This window comes from Phocoena phocoena, chromosome 16 (genome assembly GCF_963924675.1).
Source record: "Phocoena phocoena chromosome 16, mPhoPho1.1, whole genome shotgun sequence".
NCBI lineage: Eukaryota > Metazoa > Chordata > Mammalia > Artiodactyla > Phocoenidae > Phocoena > Phocoena phocoena.
Window position 1 is genome coordinate 57,265,722 of NC_089234.1, and position 22,147 is coordinate 57,287,868.

At 44.2% G+C, this 22,147-nt stretch overlaps 1 protein-coding gene across 1 annotated transcript in view; it reads right to left on the reverse strand.

Annotated features, from left to right (window-relative positions):
* The window catches only part of LRMDA (leucine rich melanocyte differentiation associated), a 1,124,791-nt gene that overhangs the window by 652,252 nt on the left and 450,392 nt on the right, over positions 1–22,147 (reverse strand). The window lies entirely within an intron of this gene.

The following is a 22,147-nucleotide window of genomic DNA, read 5'->3' on the forward strand; positions in this document are numbered from 1 at the left end:
AAACAAGACAGGATTGTAAAAGGGCTGCAACAGAAACTAATTGGGTTTGCTTTTTTTGTTAATCCCAGCCTATTAATATGGTAAGCAGTGTGGTCTAGGGAGCTGCATGCTGGGAACCTGGAGATGACAGCTGTATACCAGGTTTGGCCTCTAATTGGCTGTGTGACCAGAAGTAAGATGTTTCACCTCTCTGTGCCTCTGTGTTCTCAGGGGCAAAACAAAGATAATGGAGGTAATTGTGATTGCTTTAAACAAGCGAAAATAATTTTTAAAAAACCACTATAAAACAAAACAGTATCATCATTCTCTAGCTATAGAGGAGAAGACAAACCAAAAAAGCAGACGGCCGATGATCCTCGTGTATGCATCATACTTTTTAACTCAATGATCACATTAAATATTAGCGATTTACTTCCTATTTTCTCATTTGATATGTGAAGGAGGCTAGACAGATATTATCATCACCATTTGAAAGAGGAAAAAAGCAGAGTCGTGGAGAGGCCCATTCTGGGATTAGAACTGAGACTCGACATCTTGGATGAGGCTCTTCTGACCTTACCATGCTGCCTTCTTGCACTCTCTCTTAGGAAAAGCCTGGAGAATGTATGATGAGATCAAAAAAACCTTCGGCTAGTGGGACCTCAGTGACAAGCACAGCAACCAGCCCTCCCAGACCTATCCTGATCAGACGGATGGCTCAGCTGAATGTCTAAGGTCTGAAGAGGAAATAGGCACCACTTCCCAAAGGCAAACTTGAAGAAGGCATGGAGTCAATGGCACAGATACTACCTATGCAAGGCCAAGAAAGTGAGGACATACATCCGCCAGATGAATGAGGCCAGAGAACATGAAAGACACCAGAAATAGAAAGGAAAAGTTTTTTAAGGGCCACTCTAACTACCCCCTTTCATTGCAAACCCAAAGGCTCTCGATTAGACTGAAACAAAAGAAGCTGGGGCGGGAGTCAGCTAAGGGAAATGGGAAGAAAGAGCCTTTTTAAAAAATTAATTACTGTTTCACTTCAATTGCAAATTCTCATTTTTGTTTCTAGAGGCCCCTTGACCAAAGGAAACTGAAAAGCAATGAGAGGCAGCAAAGAGCTGGGAAGTTGAATGCATCTTCTGCAACACAGTGCTTACCCGTGCCTACAAAGCAAAGGGACAAATATTTTCACACATTATGAGATAGCTGAGTAAAACAGCCTCCACCAGAATTTACAACTGAAGGCTACCAGAATTTACAACTTGTGAAATTGTGCCTGTCCGTATTTTCTCATTACTCTGGGGGCAGGCCACAGCCAACATCGTCCTCAATGGTGAAAGACTGAAACCATTTCCACTAAGATCAGGAACAAGACAAGGTTGCCCACTCTTACCACTCTTATTCAACATAGTTTTGGAAGTCCTAGCCACAGCAATCAGAGAAGAAAAAGAAATAAAAGGAATCCAAATCGGAAAAGAAGAAGTAAAGCTGTCACTGTTTGCAGATGACATGATACTCTACATAGAGAATCCTAAAGATGCTACCAGAAAACTACTAGAGCTAATCAATGAATCTGGTAAAGTAGCAGGATACAAAATTAATGCACAGAAATCTCTGGCATTCTTATACACTAGTGATGAAAAATCTGAAAGTGAAATTAAGAAAACACTCCCATTTACCATTGCAACAAAAAGAATAAAATATCTAGGAATAAACCTACCTAAGGAGACAAAAGACCTGTATGCAGAAAATTATAAGACACTGATGCAGATGGAGTGTGCACTTTCTTTTTCCTTTTCTCCGCCCCCTCCCCTCCTTCCACTGTCTCACTACTTCCTAGTTAAACCTTGTCTCAAGTTATCAACACTCTCTGGAGAGATAAGGCTCCTCTCACTTACAAGCTGTCACTAATAATCGAACTTTCAAGACTCCATCTCTAAGAGAGACTCCCCGAGCCATGCAGGTCATGAGAATTAACTGCCACCAGTCCTTGCAGAAAACTCAGCTCATCAATCTATAGCTTTCTCGTCATAATTAGAATAACGGCTTTGAAAATTTGGGCTGATGTTGACTTGGTCTCAGGCCGCAAAGAGTGCTGATTAAAATCTTGGTGTGAAAGTTAATGATAAGTGCTGGTGGCGTTGCCGTGGAGACAGGGACAAACAATTCCCTCGCTGTGACATTTTCAATGTCCTGGAGAAGAAAAACTGTCCTCTTTAGTGTGGCAGCGTATGAAGCTTATTTATGGCTACAGGGCTTGGTGGATTGATGACTGTCGTAACATACTGTCAAATCCTTTACTGACACGTTCATTTTTTTGGAGCCCCTGGTGCAGCAGAAATAAAATAATAAAAAACGAAACCAGAGGGGAAATTCTCCAGCAGACCAGAGACGGCCACCAGTGGACCTTCCTTTTCGCTACAGGACCTCAGAATTAATAGACAAAAAGATTTTGGACTTCTTGGCTCCGCGGCCAAGGAGAAAAGACGGGCGTAACTGAAAACTGCTCTGCAAGAAAGAGCACTATTGAGGCCACCCAATCAGCCCAGGAATGTTTGTGATCAGAGTAAGCTATTTGTAAATGTCCAAGATTACTATGAATAAGTATTCTCTCCCTACTTGTCTTAGAGGATAATGGCTTAGAAAGCTAAGGAAGGTTTTGGGAAATTCTGCCAGCCAAAGGGACCAACTAGTACAGCTCCTGTTGTCATTACAGAGCATTAGAGAGCATGCCAGCCACGGAACCCACTTCAACGTTCAATATAGGGCTATGAGTCCCTGAAATCTGTGGACAGCTTCCTGCTCTACAGAACCCGTTCACATTCACCATTTCCTTTGCTCTTCGTTGCAAAGCAAGCATCAAAATCCCCATTCCCTTGATGAGAAGGCTGAGGTTCGGTGTGTTTTAAGCGCCGTTCCTGAAGAGTTAAGTGGCCGAGCAAGGACTCCCAACCTCAGTCTTTGCAGGTCACAGCGAGTAACCAGTCACTGCTTCAGACCAGCAAGCCAGCCCCACAAGTTCTGAACCAGTTTCAGTGGGGTCTGTGAAAAAGCTTTTGGTTCACTCCACGAAGTGGCTGTGTTTCCACAGCAGATACAGGGACTCTTAGTGATTGCAGCTAGTCCACAGACTGCTCCAGGCTGTGGCATTTTTCTGGTTCCTTTCATTCAAGGATCCTAGTCATCATCATTATTATTGCTGTTGTTATTAATAATGATAATGAAATAAACTATGCAAATGTGGGGAATGGCTTTAGCCCTAAAACGCAGGCAGTAATGTGGTAATTTATCCAATAATGTAATCGCAAAGTGATTTTATTTGCTTTTATGGCTCCTTTCTTTCAGAGGAGCTGGGTATCAATAATGGTGCTAGTAATGAAATCAACTATGCAAATGTGGAAATCGTTTCTACCCTAATGTACCAATTTAGCCAGCGAAGGGAATTCAACATAGTCTGATGGGCTTCCCCACACCCAGGGTGAGGGCTTTGAAACTGACCTGTGCTCAGTTACCCAGATGTCATGATTAGTTTTCTAGGAGCATGGGCCTGTCAATATCCATTTGATAATGACCAACGCCTTCACTCCAGGGTGAAAGATTCAGGAACTGTCCTTAGTGATTTTAAATACAGAGAGTGACGTTAACATGCGAACAAGATATATTCATTTGGACGGAATTCATTTTGTAGGCAGAAGCCCCACGAAAGGGGCCTGTGGCCCGTAGGGACTGCCTGGGGTCGTCAGCTAAAACAGACCCTCCTTGGGTCCAGCTGTTTCAGAAAAGCTGGAGACAGCTCTCTGAGGGATCGATGCCCTCTGCCAGATTCCACCTTTTAACTGCCTCTGTTCTGGTTTCAGTGGGGGCACATCTCTGGCTAGATGGTGGGAACTCTGAAGGACCCCAGAGGAGGGTCAAAGGAGGCCAGGAGTACACCATTCCCAAGAGCCACCGGGGGAGGCTGGGGTAGCCACCACTCCTAAGGTCAAGGTATTCACTCCTCACTGCTCCTCTACAGAATCTGTAATACTTGCTGCCTGATAGGGAGGAAAGAAGCATGGAAAGAACAGAATACAAGTAAGACCTGGATGGCCAAGAACATTCAACAGAACTCTAGCTAGTACTTATTATGAGTTACACATTTGAAAAGCTGTGAGATCCTTGAAGATGGAGTTCTTAACTTATTTTTCTCTATGTCTCCAGAGCAAGGCACAGTAAGTGTTCAACAGATGTGGGAATAAATGAAAGAATGAAGAAATAAACAACAGAAGAGAACAAAGTAGTGAGACTAGTGAGAGAGCACTCCAGATGTACACACGCAGGTACTCAAAAGTAAAGAAAATAACATGTGCAATACTGCTCTTAGATCCAAGTAACCAGAGCCCTTGGCCAAGGTCAAGCACTTCAGAAGGCCCAGCTCTGATCCTCCTCCACCTGCTACGAGACAAGGAGTCCACGGGCCTAGGGCTTTTCTACCCTGAAGCCCATTCCCCAGTTAGTAGACCATGTTACAGATACCCCAAACCCCCAAATTCCCTTTATAAACAGCCCTGAGCATCTTCCTAGGGCCTGCAAGGACCTCTTCTCTGGGTTCTACCTCCCAGCCGTGGAGGGTACCACCAAGGACTGTACCTCTAAGGCCAAGCAACAGCCAAACGGCAGCTGCTGGTGGGTGAAACTTGGGTGGGCAAAGCTGGGTGTCCACACGCGTATCTGCAGAGGCCTCCTGCACAGAATGAACTCAGGGGTAAAAAGAGAAGGGAAGGGACTTCATTTGTACCCTCACGCTGAGCCCTACAAATGTTAGGGATAGACCTGTACATGGATATTCACGTCCATCCTTTAGTTTAATCTGTCTGGTATCAGTTTGGGTCAGAATCCTGGGGCTGGCGAGGGATACCTGCAGTATGAGAAGACGCAATTACTTTCTCAGTCTGCAACTACTGATGACTTATGAGGGAAGAAAAGGACCGCATGAAAAACCTCAGGTTCTAAACAGATTGTCAATATTTAAATAAATAAATAAAAAGGAAACTCCGGCAGTCAGTCCTAATTAATTCATGGCAATCAGCTTCCCTTGTTCTATTAGTTACCATTATAGCAACACATTCTTGAACAAAATACCAGAAGCTTTCGTTAGAATCATTAACATAATCTGATAACTGACGGCATTTGATTTCTGACTTCTGTACTTTGATTTGAGGCTTGGTACAAGATGTAATCTCATTGATTGGTGGTTTTTTTTTTCTTCTCCATCCCCCCCCCCCCACCATGAAGACTTCACATGACATTTCTTTGTTAACTGTAATTAATGTTCACATTTGTCACGAGTTGTATTATTTGGAAAAAGCAGTCGTGATGATAAAAGATGTGACAAAGACATACACATGTCTTCTTATCCAAAATGGCTTTATCCTAATTTAAGTTTGGGGGGAAAAATAAATGAAATAAGTCAAGCATGTATTTGTTTTCACAGTCAGGATGGATTGTTTAAAGTGATGCCTCTTGGAGAAACCAATGCAATTAGCTTTCTCTATTAAAAAAAAAAAAAAAGTGTCATTAAGGCATGAGTGAAATCCCAAAAAGACAAGGAAATTTGAATTGCAGTTGAACAAGCCAGATTGTAAATGTCTCACTTCCATTGACCACAGGGGCTAGAGAACAGAGGCTGAACCCAGACCACTGGGGTTCAAAGTGACTGACAGAGAGAGAGAAACAATCGCTCTAACCTCTCTCCCTTCCTCCCCCTCTCTCCCCCCACTTTCTGCCTCTTTTTCCCATTTTCTTGAATTTTCCTCTGTTGACCAATGGAAAAGATACCTAAGCTCTATGTAAGTAATCACATAAGTATTCCAAGCCAAGTGCTACCTTTTTGACTTGAACGTCAGGCACCATATATGGGGGAACTTCCGGACAAACACGCTTATCAAAGAGCTACTTTCTTGTTCAGCCGACAGGACAAACTTGAGGTCTTTTGTAGGAGGACTTTATGATCTCTATGTTTATGATCTCTACGGGCATAAAGGTAGGCAGGCAACAGTGTTCTGTTTATTTTAAAAGAAAACACAGAGATGGGGGAAGGGGAAAACTTGTTCCAAGACACCCAAATGCCCATTAAGATTCAGAGTTGGAGTGGATTTGTGGTGATGCCCACTTAGCCTGACAGAAATGTCCTCGGTGGGTACGGGAAGCACCATCTGTGTGCACAGACCACTCCAGGGGCTCAGTGCATGAGTAGGGTATGCTGCGCTCCCATTGCTGAAAAGTGGCCTAAATCCATCTCCCCTTGCCTACCCTCCCCACAGCCCAGTCTCAAAGGGCTTTCCTCCATCGTGTACTAATGGTCTGCAATTTATTTTAAAGAGGCTATTTTGATCCTCAAGAAGTACTTAGGGGAGCCGGGAACCATAAACACCTCCTTTTTAAAAACTTTGTTTCCTTTTTCCCAGCCTGTAATTTAACTCTGACTGGCACCATTCAAATCAAGTGTTCCAAGCACAGACTCCCATCAAGTCAGCTCCAACCTGGAGCACATTTTTACGACCAAGTTAGAAATCCCTTAAAACAAGGTTTTCGGAGGGAAACGTTTGACAGACTTAACTCTTGTGGTGCAAATATGCCACAATGACATAGCAATTAGTTATTCAAAATACGGGAAGGGATTACAAGCTTTTTCAAGTCGTTTCATAAATATGTCCTCTTCTGGTATACAATCAGTAATTATACCATTCTTACTCAACTGTAAACTTCCTGGGTATGATTTATATCTCATTGAAATCAACACAAAAGTATTTGTTTTCTCAAAGGAAGGGCCCCGGCTCTAATCTCCAAGGCTCACACACATCAAAGTCCGAGAACTACCGTTCTGCCTTACCAATGTAAATAAAATCATACACAAATGTTTGTGCAAATTAATGGAGAGAGGTCTGTCAAGAAACATTTATCTTCTGGGCCTGATCTGGATTTACATAGCACTCCCCTAAGGATATTCCTGGGAGGGAGCTGACTCAACCGTGCACCACTAAAGAAGATGCCACCAAAGGCAGTTCCCCTGGACTCTGTCCTTGTCCCTGCAGAGTAAGTGCTTTGGGAACATCCAAGCCTGAGTGGAACTGGGTACAAAAGCCAAGGGTGGATGCTTCATCCATCCCCTCTCTACTCCATCCCCAAATCCAAGAAGTTGCAGTGGTTGGCCACTCTTAGAAAGGAAATGAAGATAAGACAACACCTCTGGCTGAATGGATGTCCTTTGCAGCAAGTCCCACAGGTCCTGGTTTTGGCCTTGCAGGTAACAACCATCCACAAACTGCCCGTGGACAAGCCACCCAGGTGAACATGAAAGATGGGTTTACACTGCAGCACCAGGAGTAAGACAAGCTACAGGAAAACCTTCCTAACACTAGCTCATCTGAACCATTTTAGTCTTTGCCTTTGCATAGCATGCTAGGCATACCCTTGTCCCAGAACTCAACATACAACACAGAAATGGTTCGTTTCAACGTCCACTTTCTCTACTGGATTATACACTTCTTCATGGCTACACCTGCCCATGCACCAGCTCTGATAAGAAATGTTTGCTGAAGATTCTGAACCAAGTTTGGAAGAAATACCTCTACTGGAAAAGTGAGCACCAATTTGTTGGAGAGGGTTGGAGCTCTTGAATTACTGATCTACAACCACAGATGTGATCTCCTTCAATATTCTTTGCACTTAAATCTTTCACTACAAGTGTGAAGTCAAAGCACACTGCATCTGAACCAGACTTAAGCCCAAGCGGCAGGAGGGCACAACCCAGCCCTTCTGTCCACCTCTGTGTAACAAATGCCCAGCACACCGCCAGGCATATAGTTTGTCCTCATAAATATTTCCTATGTGGAAAGATGCATAGATAAATGATTTTAGCATTTCCTAAGTCAATGTTTCCAAAAGTATTTTCACATCTGATCTCCTACACTGTCCCCAAATCCTGCCACAACAGCTGTACTTCAAGATGAATGCTCTGGACCAGCACACCCCTATTTAAGATGTGTGAGCAGGTCAAGTCCAGAAGGAAATCGCACCCCTCAAGTTATCGATGAATTATTCTGTAACTTGGGATATATTTTCCCATAGAAGCAGATTTATAAATCATGGTCGGGTTTCAGAGGGACCCGTGAAGCCTTTTACCTTGGACATTTCTTAAGTTTCAGACTACCCAAAACCTGAAATGACTTTTTTCTCTTGTTTTGGGGAATTCCCCATTGTGTGAGGTCTTGGAGTGGGCGGTGGCCGCTCCAAGTCCCAGCAGAAGCCCGTGAGTCCATATCTCCCCTCTCCCTGCCTCCCTGACAGTCAAAGCATGGGCACGTCCCTTGGCTCAGTCTTTGGACATCTCCCACCTGGACTCAGAATCAGGAACAAATGAGACAAAGGCAAAGGGTGGTGACCACCCATTTGCAACAGAGTGATATCAAGCACTGGAGGCTCGGGTTCTGACCTCCAGAACATTTTCTGCAACTTCTGAACCTGCTGTGATATGTGCTCCTTCCCTTCACCAGGTCCTCCAGCCCACAGCCCATTCTGAGAACCTTGTGTGTAACGGATGCCCTTTTTTGGTGTTCTCTTGTTTGTCTGATTTTTCTTTTTTGGAGTGGGAGGTGACTAAGAGAGCAAGAGGCAACTTCTCTTGTTTGCAACAAAGAGTCTTTACCGGTACCCAACGGACGAGACCAAATGGGGGTACATTTGCCTTGAAAAGTAGTAGGAAGAAATGCTCTAGCAAACTGGTCCATAAATTCCATAAGCCAAGAAGAGGTTTTGCTTTTTTCCCTGAATATGACTGTGTGCGGACAGACCATTCTGATCAGAAGAAGGAGATGGGCTGACCTCAGGAGATCCGTTATCCTGCCCCAACTGACCTAGGCAACTACTGATAAATTTCTCCATCACTTTAGCCTCAGTTTCCCAAGCTGTAAAGTGAAAGGACTGACCAGATGATCCCTGAAGTTCCTGACAGCTCAAGGATATCATAAATCGAAGGTTTGGCGAAGGTGAGGAAGAAATACTTTAGGACTAGGAGGCATTTTCCAGGCTTTTTGTCAACTCAGAAATTTCTAATCACCCACAGTCTTACCCCAACCCTTTCCAAACATCAGAAGAACAGTGTCAGAACAGCGTACAGAAGCGTATGTTCCCCCACTTATACAAGGGTGTTGACCCTAGACCACGATCTTGATTAGAAAACGAAAGGAAAGTACCCTGTAATGTTAAAGGCCTAATTAAATCTGTCATTAAATCAAACTCTTCAACTTAACCTTTGGTTCTAGGGAAAGAATTGTTGATAGAGAATCCTGCTACTCGTTGGAGAGCCATTACCCATTCCAAGAGGCATATTTAAACTCATTACTACCCCAAACACATAGCTAGATATTCTTATCATACATGGGGGAGAACGGCCCCTGGTTCCGAGCAAGGCTGGGTATCTGCTAATGTTGAATACATTTCAGCTTTTCTACGGTAAGACCTTAATTTCAGAGATTTATAACCAGTGTAAATCTGCCCTGAACAGAAGCCTGACACAAAATTACTTTGCCCGGTAGCAATTTTTTAAAGTTTTGGACTAAGTGCCTTTTATTCAACTTTAAACCCCCCCAAAAAATGAAACAAAGCAAAGCACCATAAGAACTACCTTTAGGCTACAAATATTCTCCATCTCTCTCCCTCTCCCTCTCCCTCTCCCTCTCTCTCACACACACACACACAAGTGCAGGCATGCACACACTTCATGCTCCCAGAATTATCAGTTTTCTCCTTGGGTAGCAGGGTCCATGCCTCAATGCAGGTGCCAACAAGGGAGAAGGGGGCTGGATAAATATTCAGTGAGAAGACTGATTTCAGAAACTTGCAGCCCAGCCTGATTCCTGTAACCATGGGCTCAGCCCTTTATATGCAGCCATCACTCTCATATAACATCCAAGAAGTCACGGTCACTCTGCTCAATGAAGAACCTATGATGGGGGCACATTCTGAACACTTACATAGGAGTCAGCCAGGAGAACACTACGGGCCCACTGGTCCCTAATACATGCCAGGGATAACAAGAAGGTCTGTTTCAGAGGCAACAGACGGTGAAGAGGGGGAAATCACAATTAAAAGGAAAAAAATCATCAGTAAACAGCTGAGTGCACTAGGCACTATTCTAAGTGTGTTACACACATGAATTTACATTCATCATCATCCTAAACCCACAAGGTAGTTGAGACTGTTTTCCTTATTTTCAGATGGAGAACCTGAGAAATAGCTTAGATAAATTACCCCACATCATACAGCTAACAGGTGATGGAACCAGAATTGGAACCGTACCAGCTCCTGAGTGTGTCTCCATTAATGCCAAAATATTCATTCCAAATAGTGCTGTCTTTATTTCCTTCCAATGGCTATGAATTATTATCAGGATGAGAATTGCAATGGTAATAATGGCTGGAATTGGTGGAATACGTATTCTGTACTTCACACACGCTTCATATCCGTTAGCTCAATCTTTGCAGCATTCTGGTGAGAGTGATGCTTTTATCATCCTCAACATACAGATGAGACTACAGATGCGGCGATTATGTGAACTGCCCAAGCTCACAAAGTTGTTCACGAGAAGACTGGAACTCATACCACATCTGTCTGACTCAAAACCCATTTTACAATACTCACTTCTCAGTCTCTGGTTTTGTTTTTTTTTTTTTTTTAGCGAAGTGCATGTAGCGTTACTATGCTAGCAATTTCCTATTCTCTCTTCTCTCGCGTGTTCTGAACACAGACCCACTATTTCAGCAAGGCTCTCTGCCATCCTCCATGTGCCATTCTAAATCCTGCTCCATTTCTTTGTGCAAATCCCCAGTGGGGATTTTCCTAAGCATGCTTGGGCTATTCCAACACCATGCAACACTCGAAGTTCACGCTTTAGATCACATATCTCAGTGGCAGTGATACCATTTCCGGTATCACTGCCAAAGTCTTTGGAGTTATAAGAGCCTATAGCAGAGTGTAGTCAAGCAGTTCAGCTTGAATCCAGACTCTGATACTAGCTAGCTATGTGACCGTGGGCAAGTTACTTATCTGCACCTCAGTTTCCACATCTGTAAAATGGGCATACTATAAGTACTTACTTCATAGTTTTTCAAGATTAAACAATATGATATACGTAAAGGACTTAAGACGGCAACTGGCACACAGTGACAGCTCAATCAGTGTTTGTTTTGGTGGATAGTGGTGTGCTGGGAAACAGCCCGGGTCGTAGCTCATCTCTGCTTCCCTGAATCCACCCAGCACCTGACAGTTCAGCTTAAAACACTTTCCTCAAGTTTCTCATTGGCTCACATGCTCCCCGTTATTAGTGAAAAAAGTCCAAATACTATTTGAAAGTGATGTCACATAAAGTATGGTGGTGACCACAGGATTTCCTCTGTAGCTTTCAGGATAAAATCCAACCTCCTCTCCAGGACTTCAAATTCTTCTGAAAGCTTCTCCTTTCCCACTGGATTTCCATTCTTCCTCCAAACAAGCCCCACTCACCAACCCATCCAGGGCAGGCGACAACAATCATGGTACCAAGCAGTCTGGCTGCACCCATCCTGCATCCTTCTCATGCCAAGCTGTAACTCCCACCTCTGTCAATACACCTGAATTCTACCTGTCCTTCCAGAGCAGTGGTTCTCATGCCTCATTATGCATCACAATAAAAGTCAGGGAAATTTTAAAACACACAGATGCCCAGTGGGTCTGGGCTGGGGCCCAGGCATCGTCGTTTTCAAAGCTGCCCAGGTGATTCTGATATGAAGCCAAAAGGTTCACATATCCTCATGGTGCCTGGAAGCTCTGTCACTTCTGCTTTCCAATTAACACTCAGCATTATTTTGTAGTTTGGCGTTTCATGTGGGGTATCCTGCCTTCCCAACTAGACCAGGAACTCTATGAGTGCAGGAAATAAGCCTAACATGTTTATAAATACCTGGACCAATGTTGCACCCCACCCTGAGGTAGTCATGTATATTTGTGATGTGGGTTTTAGTCCTGATTCTCCAGAGAACATAATTTCATGGCAGACAGAGATGAATGACACATATTTTGGTATCGTCTCAGTGATGCCCAGCACCAACTGAGTACTCAATAACTATCTGGGGACACAACCAGCAAAAAGTAGGTGCTCACTAGTTACCGGAAGACTATCTGCATAACTAGGTCATCACTAAGAAGTCAATGTACACGCTGCCCAACATACATGCTATACAAACGACATCAGTAACATAGTTCCTACCACGTGAGTTCAATCCAGTGAACCTTTCCTGAGAACCAGCGATCAAGATACTGAAAGGAACTGGCTACCCTGAGTGGCAACGGCAGTGGTTCTTAATTTGTGTCAGGCATCTATGATGTCTAACCAGCATCCAATGGTCTGTGCCGCTCGGTTCCTCCTGGCTAGGCCTTCATGTCTCCATCACTCACAGCTCTCCGAAGGGGGCTCTGAACTGAAGCCAAAGAGAAGTCTGGCCAGATGTGCTCCTTAGGCTTCCTTGAATCTTTAAAAATGATCCATGCTTTAAAGGTTAAGAAGTGATCTGTGGCCCCTTAGGCCCCTGAGAAGCAAACCACCACAGGACCAGTGAGTGGGGCCATGGGAGCGGTCTAAGCTCTGACCTAAAGCTTCCCTCCACGCTGGCCAAAGGTGCCAGAGGCAGAACTTTAAGATGAGTATGTGATCCATTATCGGCTGCTATTACCGTCCTTCCATAGTCAAAAGAAAGAGTCTATTAAACATAATACATAAAATAACATTTAGTAAGGAAATCTGGATAATTACTTAGTAAAAAGGACATTGAGTCAGGTTCTAAGCCATTGCCCTGAATTGGGAATGGCATTACTTATGTCTTAAGTTAAATTGAGTAAAACTTCCTAAGCACTCCCTTAAAGAACACCTGTAAGTAATGAGTTGGAGTATCTCATCTATCCTGCTTTGTGCTAAAGTCCTGGAGAGTAAGCCAAGATTAGTGACCCGCCCAGCACCTGCCCCCCGCCTCCCCCCCACCCCCCGCCCCGCCAAACCACAGCTCTCGGGGCTGAGCCAGCTCAAGGTGACAAGCTCATTGGGGCCAGCATGGCGGAAGAGTTCCCCTAGTGCACTGGAATTGGTACAGACAGACAGAGGCCCATGAGTTCAATCGATAACATATTTTCTTCCCTTTCCTGCCATTGATGGACATGAAAATGCATTCAAATTTAGAGTAGACAGAGAAGATGATGAGTGAGTACACTGTATGGAATCAGAGAACATTAGAGCTGATTAAGTTCCAGTAATAACACCACGATCACCAAAACCCACTGATCGCCAAAACCCACTGATCGCCACCGTCACACTAATTCCTGCCGTGTGTCTGGTGCAGAATAGGGTGATCTCATCCACCCCGTGACTTCAAGTATCACCTACATACTGATATAAACTCCCAAAGTTCTGTCCCCAGGCCTGACCCCTCCCCAGGAAGCCCTCCCAATTCAGTTACCTTCTTGACCCCTCCACGTGGACGGCTAACAGGCATCTCAAATTTAACACGTCCAAAACCTAACTAGTGATAAGCCCAAGCCCACTCCCTCATGACAACAAATGGCACCTCCGTTCCTCCCATTGTGCCTGCCTGACTCTCACATGGCATTTCTAATCAGCAAATCCTTTCAACTCTTCCTTCAAGACATCCAGAATGTGACCAGGCCTCACCACCCTCAGGGCAACCAGCCTAACCCTGAACTGTCATGACTGGTCCTCCTGTTTCCACTTTATCTTCCCTGCTGGTTTCCCCAAACACCACCACTACAGTGACCAATTTGACTTAAACTCGTCAAATTATGTTCAAAGCCTTCAATAGCTTCCCTTCTAATACAGAATAAAACCCAAGACTCTGACCGACCAGAGTCTAAAAGGCCCCTACATGACCCAGCCTCTGAAACAGCTCCTGACCTCATGGGCTGTGGTGCTCCCCTCACTTATCTGCCTCTCCCCCCGGGCCTCCTTGCTGAATGGCAGTTGCCAAGCACGCCCCTGTCTCCGGCCTCCGCGTGTGCTGCCACCTCCAGAGACGCCCAGATCGCTCAGCCCCTCACTTCCTTCAGATCTCTGCAGTAACACCACTCATCAGAGAGGCTGCCCCGGATCTCCCTGTATGGATCACATCCCCCACCTCATTCTCTCTCATTCCCCCCATGCTCTATTTGTCTCCATACTATTTACTGCTTCCTGAAGTAGACCTGAGTGTTTACTACACCTCTCCCCACACACCACACAGGACCATGTCATCTCCACGAGAACACGCGTGACGTCTGAGTTTTTTTTTTTTTTCTTCTGTCTTAGTCGCCGCTGTTTCCCAACAGGTAGAATGTAATAGACACGAGGGGAATATTTGTTGAAGGTATAAATGAACAAGTACATGGTTAGCACGTGCCAAATGTTAATTACTCTTATGTTAAGAGGCCTCCATTTGGGGTCAACTCACAACATCAAAGTCAGTATTCTTTCATTACATGATTCTACCACTCAAAATTAACTTTTATAGCACTTTATAGTTAGTAAAGTACTTGCACACTACAAACTCCGTGATACAGGAAATGCAGACGGGCAAGACCAATGAGAAGGTGTTCACATCTAACCCGGGTCTCCTGCTTCTCCGCCCCACGATCTTGCTTTACACACATCCTCCCTGCTTGGGTGAGATGCTGGCTATACCAGACAGGAAGAGAAGGGCAGGCCTCGCCTTTCAAGTGTTCACAGTGTCCAGCCTGCACACAGATATGAACAGACACTCACAAGACTTAAGGATGACAAGTCACAAGTAAAATGCTCCCAGCAGTGGCATCTCTGGAGAAATAGGACATGCTGTTCCACATCCACAGAGGAGCGCGATCGATCGGCAGGAAGTGACCCTTCACCCTGCCACCCACCCCAGCCCTTCTCAAGGTTCTGGAACAGAAGCTGAGAGAACAGTGACAATTAAGATCAGAATAATAACAGCTAAACCCTGGCTGTGCCCATTGGAATCAAAAGAGGAGTTTGTTGAAAGTACCAATGGCTGGCCCACCCAAGACCAATGAAAGCAGGAGCAGCTGGAGCCTAGGCACCAGCATTTTGTTTCAAGCTCCTTAGATGATTAAAGGGCAGCTATTGTTGCCAAGCACTGGGGCAGAGCTTTACCATTACAAAGCGCTTTCACTTGCATTGTCTCCCTTCATCATCCTAAAGGTTTTGGGTGGTAGGTGGAAGAGGCATAAATATCCCCAGGTTGGAGAAAAAGAAACAGACTCAGAAGGATGGACCGACACACCGATTCCTGGTTAGTTAACCAAAGGCAGAACTGGAGCCAAACATGGTCCAGAAATGAGCAGTGAAGTCTGAAGCAGTGCTTCCCAGACTCAGTGGGCTTACAAACCACCTGGGGATCTTGTTAAAATGCTGATTCCGCTTCAGGGGATATGGAGTGGGGACCAAGCATCTGCATTTCTAAAAAGCTCCCAGGAGATAGATGCTGATGGGCTATGGACCACATTCTTAGTAGCAAAGACCTAATACGCACACCTCAGCAGTATCTAAAGTGAATCCATTTTTGTTTCTCCATGTGGGGAAGGCTAGGAACCTTTCAACAGCTTGCTGGTGGTTTTCCCAGTTGGACCAAGTTCTAAACTATAATACGCAAGCTCAACCGCCAGCTGGCACTCCCAACCTCCTACCTGTGTACACTACATCAATCTCGTCGAATCCTGTGAAGCATTGTGCAGACTCCCTCACCACCACCACCACACACACACGCGCACACGCACGTATGCACGCACACACACATGCACAAAGCACACGTAGAAAACAAGACTACCGAGATCTCAACTACTTCACGGCTCTCACACAACCTGCCAAACAACCCCTTCTGTCCACTAAGGGGACACTGGCATTGGGTTCTCATGTCACCAGCAAAGATGGCCCCAACCATCATTCGTCAAGTTGGAATCGATTACACCCCGACACCACTCCATTCTCCAATATTACCCCTTTATTATTCAGTGGAGGGTACGCTATTCCCGAGGTCATTTTTAAATGTTTTGTGTGCCTTTTAAATATATATATAGACTTCAAGTGACTGCCTAAGATATTCCATTTTAGCCTTAAATCTTTAAATATACTTATGAATTTTTGACTCTAACAGATTGCTTAATGTCTCTTCCCTCATAATGGAAATAGATTCCAGGGAATCTTCATTAACTCTATCTCCTTGGGGCCCTCTCCTTGAGATGGCCTTCCGTCCGAGGATTCAGCCCCATGTTCGCTCACCATGAGATGTACTAAGGTCACTGGTCCCTGGGCCGGAGCGTGGAGCTGGGCCAGTCTGCATCAAAGGACAGAGGGGTCACGTTTCTGCTCACCTGGAACAGGTTTTTCTCCCACCAGTCTTTGAACCACCAAGAGCTGGAACATTCCCCAAGTAGCTAAAGACTATTTGCCCTTCAGGTCTCAGTCTTGAAGGCTTGGTCTCCCCTCCTCAGCCCAGCCCTCTTCACTGAACCTCTACAGCCCCTAGTTTGAAACACGCAATTCAGCAATTAATTAAACACAACCATGTGATAGAAAGGTCTTGTCTCCCCAGCTGGGGAGGGCTTGGCCCATTCCATATGCACTCATGGGTCCGGTTTGATGCTGTGCACGAGCTCAGGTAACTAACTGCTGATTGCCTTCCAGAGCTGACAGGGGATTTGTCTGGTACCAACCTGCTGCCACTGCATATTCAGCTCCGACCTTCAAGCAAGTTGCCAGTTCTAAGAATGCCCTGGCATGACCACCAAACCTCACCACTCTTTGCTGCTGCCAAGTCCCTTCCCTCTTTACCTAAGAACGACTGAACACCTAAATATGATCCAGGAAAAATTATAACAACCCAAACGTTTCCAGTCCAAGATCATGGACACCACAAGCAAGCAAGGAGAGGCAACTCAATATTGTAATACCCTCTACTCAGAAAATCAAAGAATTCCTCCCGTGTATGCTGTAATGGCAACTCCTCCCAACCCAAGAAAATAACAGAAGGGGAAGAATCTATTCATTTTCTCCCTAAAAGCTTGAGACAGGAAAGATGACTACTACCGTTCCTAAGGCTGGTCTTCATTTCAGGCTCAAACCTAAGAAAACCTGGCTCGTTGTGTTTACCCCTTGTACATGCTTCTGAGATTACATCACTTGCTAGTATTTCATATTCTTTACCAAGCTAGTCGTTAAATTTCTTGGACAGAGGCTGATTCTGTCTCAGCTTCTCAAACTTCCATAAACCTCCTTGGAGCGGGGATTTCCGTTTCCTATCATTTGACATATGTATGGCTCACTCATTCTTAGAAAGTTTGCATTCAGATACTTCTCTTTATAATCATTGATCTTTATGCTACAGCCTAACTTTCTGTGCCACAGTTAGAGTGGACAGATGAAAAGGAATTCTCAAACAAATGGGTAGTGATGTGTTTTCAAAGAAAATATCTCTAAACCAGATTGCACAAAAACACATTTTTATCCTAATATCTATTTTTCAGCATCTTGCTAAGTTCCCCTTAATATTTACCAAAATCTGGACAAGTGGGTATTCCATTTTCCATCCCTGTGAGATATTAAATAGCCACCCCAAAATGAGCAGGATCTGACTGCACAAATTTGTGTCTATTGATGACCCAGTTGTTATTTGTACATTTGAAGTATGACATCTTTACTCCTCTGTCATGAAGCAGAAGTAATTAAGAATAATCAAGTGGGTGTTAATTGGATATAATGAAACCATCTCCAGCCAGCCTGAGCCTACTATTTGCCTCCTACTAATAATTATGAACACTAAACCCTCATGCTAAGCTCCTTCTTTTTACAGAAGCCAAACAGAAATACAGTATTTACTCAGCTAATGGCTTGTTTTGTCTGCGATTTAGTCTGTTCTAAGCTAGGAAATTCATAATTTGCCAAGCTGTCACCAGCTGCTGGGCCCAGACCAGGGATGCAGGATTCTTTGTGACAATAATTCAGTGTATGTCATCTGAAACGAAAGGACAGATATTAAGTCGACCTCCAGCTGCAACTATACCTAGAGTGTAAATGCCAAAAAATCAAAGTTCTAAGTTTGTAATAGTCGAAACTACCTGTGGACAGACCATGCACTCATTGGATAGAGTCTGCACATATAACTCACAGAAGGCCTCCATTTTTCTCTTTAGAACTATCTCCAGGCCACTGCTACAGAGCTGGAGACTGGCCTTTGAATCCTATTACTTTCGGAGCCTCTTTGGCTGCTGGATGACTATTATACAGTAGTGAACTAAAAGTGTCTTATCGAGAGTGACCATTAGAAACGTATTACTGGCCGTTAAGCAGATGATTAGATGTTTTTAAAGAGCTCTCACATAGTAATAGAATCCACAGCCGCTGACTGTATTTATTACTCTCCCAAGAAAGTGGAAAAAATAAAAAGACTGAATGTTTGTTCCTGACGCAGTTAATTTCATTTTCCCAGGATCACCAAAAGGTCACATGTAGATGAAAAACTGGCAGCTGGTGACAGGGTTTTAAAACAGACTTTAAAACAAGATGATTAATGTTCATTTCTTTCCTTCCTTATCAGAACTCACCTAGGTGGGATTCCAAATAAAGACCCCTTGCCTGATGGTAGTAGAATCAGAATTATAAAACAGATAGGCATGTAGACCAGAACTTGGCAAGTAAAGGGCCAGATAGTAAATGTTTTAGACTTTGCAGACCATAACGCTTATGTCACAACTACTCAAATCTGAAATTATGGCATTAAAGTAGCCACAGATGATAGTAAATGAATGGGCATGTCTGTGTGCCAATAAAACTTTATAAAAACAGGTAGCTACAGGATTTGGTCTATGGGTCATAGTTTGCCAGCACCTGAGTTAGACCACACTGAAACCTGCTAACTTAGGGATGACATTTGTGGGGGAATGAACTCTCCTACCCAAGCCTCCATCACTAACCCCTATGTTAATTCACAAGTAAAAAGACATCTCATTTTCTCCAGTAAATACATTTCTGAACATGTGATTGAATCATTATGTTCTAAATGGCATCCTACTTTTCCATTAACACATAGTTTTATGTGAAGTTTTATCTTCATTTTGGGACTGAACTATGATGAATGGTAGTCAACACCCTTCTACTCAGAGTGAGTATTGTTATAAGACTTCATAAACACACATATTATTTTGCTAATATTTATATACTTACAAATATAAATATTACATGTATAAATATAATATTCCAATGTAACATATGTACATATTATATGTGAGTATTTATATATAAATCACCTCTTCTGTCTCCCTTGTTCATAATTTCAAATACCGAGTTTTCTTAAAGGTAGACCATCTAATTATTTGGTGAATGAAATCTGTCCATTCTAGGGCCTCTATCCAATAGGGGTACGTTAAGTTACTACAACAGACATATATATACCTTGGATACTGCAAAATCCCAAAGGATTTTATTGAACTTTAAGGCAAACTGGAAAAGCACAATGACCTAGTAGTGAAGGACCCTAAAGTTTTAGTCCCAATTCGTTTCGCTAAATAACTGTATGACCAGGACATATAATTTAACCTCTCTGAGGCCTTAGTTGCCTCTGAAAAGTAAATGAGTTGAATCAGAGGATGGCCAGAGCCACATTCAAGCTTTCATACTCTCTGATCAGTGGTTAGAAAACAGCTTAATTAGCTCATTTGATTACAGGATAATATTGAGGCCAAAGGAGCAAGTTAAATAGCCATGCAAAGCTAGCTCGTTTTAAATACAGCAAAATACTGCTGCACAGGTTACAACTCAACCTGGTTGACTGGGGGAGTGTGGCTCATTCAGTCCTTCTCAAATCAACACAGATGATACGTGATTGTAGTAAGTCAGAAACAGCTTTATATGACCAACAATATCAGTAATATTTTAATATAATTACAACTATTGGACAACACAACCAGGTAATTCACCTGGCTTCTCTCCAGTGATGTGGTGAAGGACCTTGTCTTCCTAGTGTGTCCCCGGCTAGTCCACGGTCCAACGGTGCATGCCCAGAGTGCAGGATACACTGTGTGTGACTCACTGTGCAAGTATGACGACACCCGAACCGGTCTACACACAGGTTAACAAGACAAATCCAGTGATCACACGCTTGGGTGTCAAACGACACCCAAAGTCTCTAAGTGCTTCTGTTCCGTTTCTGTACTATCTTCTCATGGACTGGTAGCCGTTTGCAGACCAGCCATCAACAAGTAGACAGGGTCCCCTGGTTGTCACTATCTCATATGCAGAAGAGATTTGAGCTCCAGCTCACAGCTGGAGGGAAAACAAAATCCAACACACTACCGCCAAGTTTCTTATTCTCCTTTTCCAGGTCTATATTCTCTCCTTACCTCCCAGTTAACCTTAGAAAGTCCAACTACCCATCTTCTATGTCGTAGTTTTTTATTCATGTATCTATTCAACAAACATTTCCTGACAGCTTCTATGCTCCTGGTACATGAACGCACTTGGGAACCAGTGGTGAATAAGACAGATCTGCTCACTGCTCCAATGTATAACAGTTGGTGAGTTTCTTTACAAGAGGTGTGTCCTATTCACATGTATTTATACCGTGTGTATTTTTATTCCTTAGAGTGTGGAAACAGTACGTCTTATCCAAAATTCGGCATCACTTCCCCATACTCAGTCCTAGGTTATTAAACACCAGATATTCACCAGACAATCTGATGCCTTTGGAGGTATCAAAAAGAACGAGATGTGGTCATTGTCCTCAAGGAGCTTACAGCTTAGAGGACTCTTCCACGGGATCTTTCCAGTGGGTGAAGAACCCACACATCAGCATTATTTCTATTTCCGTAGGTTCTTTGAGGCTGCCTCTAAACACATGGATAATGCACCAAGAGCTCCCAACTCAGCCTGCTTGAATACCCAGCAATAGTTACAGGACATAGTATGCTCAAGCTGAAAGGGTCCACAGAGACCTTCTAACATTGTACTGATGAAAACACTGGGACCTGGAAAGGTGAAGTCACTTGTCCAAAGTCACACAACTAGTAGGTAAAAATAAGCCCTGAGGGCTTCCCTGGTGGCACAGTGGTTGAAAGTCCACCTGCCGATGCAGGGCATGCGGGTTCGTGCCCCGGTCTGGGAAGATCCCACATGCCGCGGAGTGGCTGGGCCCGTGAGCCATGGCTGCTGGGCCTGCGCGTCCGGAGCCTGTGCTCCGCAACGGGAGAGGCCACAACAGTGAGAGGCCCGCGTACGGCAAAAAAAAAAAAAAAAAAGCCCTGAGAGGATCATGTTCAAAGTGGGGTGATGAGGTCCAGCTCCAGAGTTGGCAGCACATTTGGGAAGGGAGCCTGCCAGGTGTGCCAACAACCCAACTTCTGCAGGGCTGCTTCAATTAAGTACATGGAAGCAGGGTGAGGAAGTCTGGTGATGCTGTAAGAGGCCCTAGGTAGGCCAGCTGTCCTCTCCAGGTCTTCTGGCCTCATGACTTCCATGATCTTAAAGGTCCCTTCAGCTCTTAAGCTCTACTGTGGAAACACAGACTTTGGAACACTAGGTAGCCTAACTCTACTTTGGAAATCTAGGTAGCCTACTAGAAAAAAGCAGACTGCGCGGGATACGTAGGTGACAATCATGCCATTATAATCAGGACCTGCCTCGCTCCTTTAAACAGAGACAGTCAGGTTCAGATCATAATGAAATCCAGAAGCTTCCAACACTCCTAGCTTTTGGTCTAGCCACAAACTTATCCATGATCTCATCCGAGCTAGCCCTAAGTCCTACCAGCTTCCGACCTTCTTCTGCTTCTCCATCTGCCTTGCCTAGATCACAGGACTCATCACCTGGTGCTGTTCTCCCACTAAGACCTTGAACTCCTCCTTGTCTACAATTCACATTGTCCAGCCTCCAGCAGCCCTGAGAAAATGGCCTTCTGGATCCTACCTAGACCAAAGGATCCCACCTCACTTAAACCTTCCACGCATAACTGGGGATTTGCTCAAATTATCCACAATTCACATGCTAACATCCACCCCACGCACAGACACACACAGTCACCTGCCCTTCCAATTACCGGTGTAACAGCAGAGGAGAGCTTTCACTGAA